General features: G+C 41.8%; 1 long non-coding RNA gene and 1 pseudogene across 1 annotated transcript; one reads left to right on the top strand and one right to left on the bottom strand.

Moving 5' to 3' along the window:
- The first annotated feature begins 1,372 nt into the window (after positions 1-1,372).
- On the top strand, positions 1,373-2,640 carry LOC113747291 (uncharacterized). Its single transcript, XR_003463530.1, has 3 exons — positions 1,373-1,626; positions 1,746-1,787; positions 1,860-2,640. It is a non-coding gene; the product is annotated as an uncharacterized LOC113747291 (long non-coding RNA).
- A 218-nt stretch (positions 2,641-2,858) lies between these two features.
- LOC113747131 (zinc-binding protein A33-like) lies at positions 2,859-7,136 on the bottom strand (annotated as a pseudogene).
- Positions 7,137-7,529: the final 393 nt, after the last annotated feature.

Raw genomic sequence — 7,529 nt, 5'->3', positions numbered from 1 at the left:
GAGTTCCAAATGTTCTTGCTGTTTCAGCATCAATAAATCTGTTGAAATCATTAGCTGTTTTCATGTCTGAGGTCAGACAGGACATGTATATTGAATAGTGTGTTTTTATTTCTCCAAAAACGAGCAGAGAACCTAAAAAATACACTCCCATGCGATCTAAATCATAAATTAAGGATCAATAATGAATTCATTCATGTCAGATAGGCTGTTTATATATTCTAGATAGATCTGTAGTTCAACATTTAGTGCAGACACTTTTTATGAGGATTTTCTTGGACCGTACTGTGAAGGCATTGAACATGAACAGTTTGTAACACAGGAACTAAATGATGCAGCTGATGAGTGATACAAACTGTCTGCAACATGAGGCTCCTAAACTGGGTCTGCTAATGAACTTCTGCATGGTGACAATGAAGCCCAAACAAAGAGCAGTACATTGGTGCAATAAACTGTACATCAAACAGGATATATGTTCTGTTCACACTTCAACATTTACATTGGTTTCATGAACACACAACAATGAAGTAGTCCAGAGGAAAAAGTGTCCATTAACACTCTAATATAACCACGTATAACCATTGCAACCATTAGACACTGTCCTTACTTACTGACACATCCTCCTCCAAATCACTGTCAGCTTCTTCATCGTGGAAGATCTGATCAGCGGCCTGTTGGATAGTAAGTCTGGCAGCCATGACCTCTGAACCTCTGTCACTGTTGCTTGGTAACAGAATACATGATTACAACTGAAATGGTCTGGGTGTGTTGGGATTGATGTAAAAGTGTGGTCTGAATGTGTGTATTGAGAAAATTACACAAACGGTTCAAGGTTCCCCTTCATTTGACCCACACTGGTGGCTCTAAAATCCAGGTCAATAGATCCGGGTCAGATTTGACCCAGAACAGCCTCGATGTACAAACATTTGTAGCACCTGTACAAGAGTATAACATTTAAAACATTTTGCATACTTTGGGTCACTCTAGGAAAAGTCATCAAATTTCAGGTTCACAGAATGACATGTAGGGTATTTTTACTGCTGTCAAATGTCCAAACGGGTCATTTGTAACATAGCGGCCGTCCTCAGGATAAGTCCTGACCTCCATCAGAGCTGCCAGGAAGTTTTTATGTTCAAGAGAAAATCAGACGATTGGAGAGATTTATTTGTTTTTACGCCTCAAAGGTTGTTGTTCTACTACCACTGATCAATATGTGAGAAAAACTTCTTGCTATCATTTATTTTTCACAGTTCTGTGGTCGAAGTTAAATTTCATCCATGAAGAGAAATCCCGAGAATCTCAAGAAAAGTGATGTATCCACAGGAAGTCATCATTTTAAAACCACAGGAAAATCCTTCAACCCTACTACAAAGTGACAGCAAACAGTTGAGTGGTAGATGTGCAAAAACATGCTGCACATTGGGTCAGTAGCTATAACACTCCTTTACAGAGCCCACAACAATCCCAGCATCAGTCTGAAGTTGAGCTCAGTCTTGGATCTTTATGTGGAAGTCAAGGTAGCACTAGGACCCAGGCAAAGGGGCGGGACGCTCACCTGTGCTTTTCTTCCTGCATTGAAACACACCTGGGAGAGCAGCTGAGGCCAGCCTGTGTGTGGAGTTTGATGAGGTAGGCTCCATTTTTAAAACGAGTTTAAAGTTGAAACAGTAGAACCATGAAATATTTCTTTAGCTCATCGTGTTTGTTGAATAAGAAAGTTTAATGTGTTTGACTCTTCATGTTTGAAGGACTAAAGCTTGGAGTGATTACGACACATCAGCCAAAAACAGGTACGTCCAAGAGAGACTTTAAAATAGTTTTCAGTCCCTTAAATACGTTAACGTGGTTATTTCTAAATATAGATTCCAGTCACCTGCATGTCTCCAACTGGAGAAGGGCTTGTTCCACTTTAGCCAGTAACATTATTGACTTTCACATTGCACATGTCTTATAATATTGTTTCTTGTAAAGTTTTCTTTGGTATATTAATGTGCTTCTGTTTCTTTTAGTTTTTCAACAAAGCCACTTTTAGAGGAGCAAACCACAGTTTTTTCTCTGATTTATTAGATTTTAGTTTGCCTTTAATTCATCACTTGAATTATGAGTTGTGTGAAGTTGTCTGCTGTATTAAAATAGGGGCCGAGTGGTAGTTGAGCCATCTTGCATGTGTGCTTTATTGTGTGCTTTAAGTCAGCTTACCTTGCTGTTAGTGTGTAATTCATTGTTGGAGAACAGTTTTGATTTGATTCAAATTGGTTTGTGTGTCATGGTGGTTTAGTCATAATTTTTGTGACGATATCCTCTTTTCATGCATAACTCCACACTAGCCCCCCCTGACCGTTCAGTCTAGTCCCATGTTGTTTATTCTCTTTTTGTTCATTTCATGGTTGATTTGATTTCTGTATTCATTAGATCATTTACTGCCCCTAGTGGAATGGAGACCAGTATTTCATTGAATGCCTTGTAAATAAAATCTATATTTTTGTACAGCAGTCTCTGGTTCCAGTTGATTGTGGGTCTTCTGTATTGTGTACCACTTGGTCACATTAAGTTTTGAATCTTTTCACATATCACGCAGTTTGTTCTAAACTCCACCAGAGGGCTGCTCTGAATTTATTGGAGTGTGTTCATGGTAAACATGAGTTAGTGTTTAGTGCACTGTGGAAAATACTTTGAACTAAAGTAAAGGGACATGGTGATTTAAAAAAAAAGGTAATATTTAATGTTTTTATACTAAATGACAGAAATATTTTACCTTGTTTTACAATAATAGCGAGGACGTGTCAAAAAACTGATTTGGTTGATCTGGAAACACCATGAGCTGATTGTTAAAAAACAAAATAAATGAATCAGACACAATAAAAAGTTAAATGAGTTTATTCAAAAAGAAAAAAACAGAAAATCAAATGACTTTTATCTTATTCATAAAAAGGTCATTGTCAGTAATTTGTGTCAGTGTGCAACAATTCTTATATATACAATGATCAGACAATAAAAAGGTTGAATTTGGCACCCAGACATTTAAGGAAATGTTTCTTCCTTCTGATTCATTGTTTTCTGATGATTGAACAGTTGTTAGAATAAATCAGAGCACATTAGATAATATCAATCAGTGCAGTAAAGTTGCTGTGTTGTAGTAGTAAGTAGCAATGTGACACATCAGAGAAAAACATTGAGAGAAAAAAAGGTCAGAATCAGAAAAAACATCAATGTGTTCACCGTACATCACCAATAAATCTACATTTGTTACATGAAATGATTTGAATCTTTCTGTAGAAAATCAAATGGTTGTTCTACTCAGTGTGATTGACAGGAGAGATGATCAGAGGGGCAGAGTTTTTACCTCCATCATTAAAACATGGACTAAAGTATGGGTAGAGTTTCTCAGTGAAGCAGCAGCCAGTAAAGGAGTAGATAAGAGCTGCAGCATCAACGTCATAAAAGGAGACCAGACCCTCCTCATAATCCACAAACACCCCCACCTTCTCAGGCTGAGACTTCAGAGAGAGACGGACTGGAGGACCAGCAGCAGCTTGGTACTCATTTTCATTCCTTAAACATATCGTCCAGTAACCATCCTGAGGACTCAGTGTGATTTTTCCCTTCCTGTTGATCGACTCCTGGCCACCTAAATCCCACTCAGTCTTCCCTTTAACCTGAACCCATAATAAAATCTTCCTGAAGAGAAACTCTGCTTTGCTAAGACATTAAAACAAGTATCAAATCTCTCTGGATTGTCTGGGAGCTTCTTCTTTACATCACCAAGTTTAACTTGTTTCCCATCATCAGACAGGATGAGTTTGGGATGTGCTGTATCAGGATCGAGTGTCACATCCACTGCAAACAGCTGGACCCTCTTCAGCTTCATCTGTTTACGAGCGTCCTCCAGCTGACACAGCTCTCACCACAGTCCCCTCATATGAAGGTGGACGGACGCTGACTTCTGTCCAGTCCTTGGTGGGTGGAGCAGCGTTCAGGGACGGGAAGCTTTGGAGGAGGTGGAGGTGGTCTTGAGACTGTGAGAGCTGTGCTACCTCAGTGCTTCTCTTCTTCAGCTCAGAGATTTCCTGTTCCAGCTCTTTGATGAAGCCTTCAGCCTGTTCCCTGTCTTTCTCTGCTCTTTTGATGGGTCGATGAGCTCGGCCTGACTTCTCTCAACAGACTCCTTCAGAGCGGTGAAGACCTGAACACCATCTGCTATCTCTCTGTCTGCATCTTCCTTACTGAGCTTCACTGAGCGTTTCATCCCTCAATCTCAGTCGTCTCTTCTGGATCATCTGCTGAATTTCAGCCTCTGTCTTCTCCAGCTCAGTCTTCTTTCCTTCATATTCTTCTTTCAGAGGAACAACATCATGTGTCTTGTGGTCTGAATAGGTGCAGAGCATGCAGACACACATCTGGTCGGTCTTACAGAACAGCTCCAGCAGTTTATCGTGCTTCGTACACATCCTGCCTTCCAGGTTCTCCACAGGTTCGATCAGCTGATGTTTCTTCAGACCTGACATTGTCAGATGAGGCTCCAGGTGAGTCTCACAGTAGGAGACCAGACACACCAGCAGGACTTCAGGGCCTTCAGTTTGGTTCCAGTGCAGGACGTCACAGGGAACTCTCCTGTTTGGAAACTTGTTGCTCTGAGCTGCTGCTGCTGGTTCTGTTGAGCTGACTGTCTGAACTGAGCAGCCATCTCAGAGATGAAAGTATTGACCTGCAGCTCAGGTTTTGTGGAGAAAACCTTTTTACAGTTGGGACACTGACACTGGACATTAATATTCCAGTGTTCAGTGATGCAGGTTTTACAGAAGTTGTGTCCACATGGTGTGCTGACTGGTCAGTGAACACATCCAGACAGATGGAGCACAGAAACTGATCTTCAGTCAGCAGACAGCTGGCAGCAGACATATCTACACTCTGAGACAGAAAGTGTGAAAAGACAAGTGTAATTACATGTCTTTGAATATTTAATGAACCATCACATCAACATCCAGGAATATTCAGGATACTGTTGCTGACTACATCAGTAAATGCATTGATGATGACCATCACAGTACGGGCCAATCAGAAACCATGGCTGATGGGGAAGTCCATCGATTACTCAGAGCCTGTAATGCTGCTTTCAAAGCAGGTGATGAGGCTGGTCTAACTAGCAAAGAGGCAGTACAGCAGCAGGATAACCCACCACTCGCTGACAACAGAGACACAAGGAACCTGTGGCAGGGGATACAGACCATCACGGACTATAAACCGTGATGCAAGGCTGCAGGACCTGACAACATTCCTAGTCGTGTGGTTAAGGACTGTGCAGAGGAGCTCACAGATGTCCTCACACAACATCTTCAACACCTCCCTGAGCCAAGCTGTTGTCCCCACCTGCCTCAAGAGTACCACCACCATCCTGGTTTAAGAAGGCCTTCCATCCTGCTTCAATGACTATTGCCCTGTGGCACGACCCCCATCATCATGAAGTGCTTCAAGTGGTTAGTCATGCAGCACATCAAATCCATCCTCCCTGGACCCCTACCAGTTTGCATATCGGGTCAACTGTGCAACTGTTGCCGGACTTCCTGAAGACGACAGGCTGTCCGGGTTGGCAGCAACGCATCCAGCATCATCACCCGGAACACAGGGGCTCCCCAAGGATGCATGCTCAGCCCCTTACTCTTCACCCTGCTGACCCACGACTGCACTCCAAAACACAGCACCATTTCCTTCGTCACGTTTGCGGACGACACTAATGTGGTGGGACTCATCAACAACAACGATGAGTCAAAACTACAGGGACGAGGTGAGCCAACTGGCTGGGTGGTAAAGAGACAACAATCTGTCTCTTAATGTGGAGAAACGACTTCTGGAGAGCCTCCACCCCCACCATGACTGCTGTGGAGAGAGTGAGCAGCACCAGGTTCCTGGGTGTGCACCTCACTGAGGACCTCTCCTGGAGCAGCAACACTGCATCACTAGCCAGGAAAGCTCAGCAGCGCCTCTAAGCACTCAGCATTACAGGTGGACTCCACCCATGAAATCACACCATGATTAGTAGAATATAAATCATCCTGGATTCTGTTGTTATATTGAACCAACTGAGAAAATGTTGTCAGTGAATTTGCAGTCTGAGTCTGCATGTATTCAGTCAGATGTTACTAAAACAGCTCATTCTACGTCAGTTCCTGGACTATGCGTGAGTGAAGGACAGCTCAGAGGTCCAGTTCAGTGGTGGTATTTCTATAGAACTTCCTGTCTGAGTGGAGCTGAGGTTTTGAGTTCAACTGAAACAGGTTGGTGAATCAGCTTAAGCTAAAGCTGGCTGTGACTGCATTGTGTCTAACCTTAACTAGCCGGAGTTCAGTCACTGTTTGGTTTTTACCTGGAAATGTACATTTGTTGTTTTCATCAAAGTGACACATTTCTATGACATGTTCATTTTTACATGGTCCAACATGTTTAAAGAAGTTTTTGCTTTGAAATGAATTATGAGCAAATATTCAGTCAGTGTGTTTTGTCTTTGTAGTGCAGTGTACTCACCAGTGATTGACAGAGATTCTGCTGTTTGTGCAGAAATCCAGTTGAATGTTTCTTTCCAGAGAAACAGAGAGAGACTTGTAATAGCAGTTCTTGAAACACAGTAAATATTATCAGCTGTACTGCCTCACAAAGACAGACAGAGGAAAGTACAGAAACAGAAAAAACGTCAGCTCAAACTTTAAGAAATCAGATCTGGACTCTGAGAAACTACAGGGAGTGTGAGCCAGGCTGGTTAGCCGGTTTAGCAGGTTATCTGCATTGTTTTCTTGGTGACAGTGACTGCCTCACAAAAGGGACAGACAGCAGGAAGTACAAAACAGGGGAAGCTGGGACAACACTTGAAGTTGTTAAGGCTGTTAATCAAAGTTTGAAAACCAGTTGTAGAAGTTGTAAAACATCAAACTTTATGACTGTATGAAATCAGATCCTGGACTCTGAACTTAGAACAATCCAAAGGCCGTCTTAATCTAGGCTAGGTTATCTTTTAGCAGGCCTGGTTTATCTGCTATGTTTTCTCTGGACAGTTGGTGAGCTTCTTTCCTCATTATGTATGTGCTATAACAAACTTTAAGAAGCTTGTAGTGCAGTGTACTCACCAGTGTTTGACAGAGATTCTGCTTGTTTGTTGAGAAGACCTGATGGATTCAGTTTAAACTTTTCTCACAGACAAACAGGGAGACTTGTCTCGACTGCAGCTGCTGACACTCTGACAAACTTTCCCTTTCATTTGAGGAAATGTGACGTTTGAGCTCTCCTCTTTCAGTGTTGCTCCTCCTCTCAGTGCCAGCTCTGTAAGTGGAGCTTGATTGGCTCAGTAGGACCACCCGACAAGCTTTGGGAACACCAAGCAGCTTCAAAACTTTTTTGTAAAAAACACAGGAAAAACTGGAGAAACTTTCAGAACAGTTTTAAAAGTAGTAAAGTAAAATACTTCTTTAAAGTCATTATATTTAAATGTAATTTGTTTTTTTAGTTTTTTTTCCTTTTAGAATAAAACAGACAAAAATCTAAAT

The sequence above is a fragment of the Larimichthys crocea genome, chromosome I (assembly GCF_000972845.2).
Source record: "Larimichthys crocea isolate SSNF chromosome I, L_crocea_2.0, whole genome shotgun sequence".
Lineage (NCBI taxonomy): Eukaryota > Metazoa > Chordata > Actinopteri > Sciaenidae > Larimichthys > Larimichthys crocea.
This window is presented reverse-complemented; position numbering and strand designations above follow the sequence as displayed.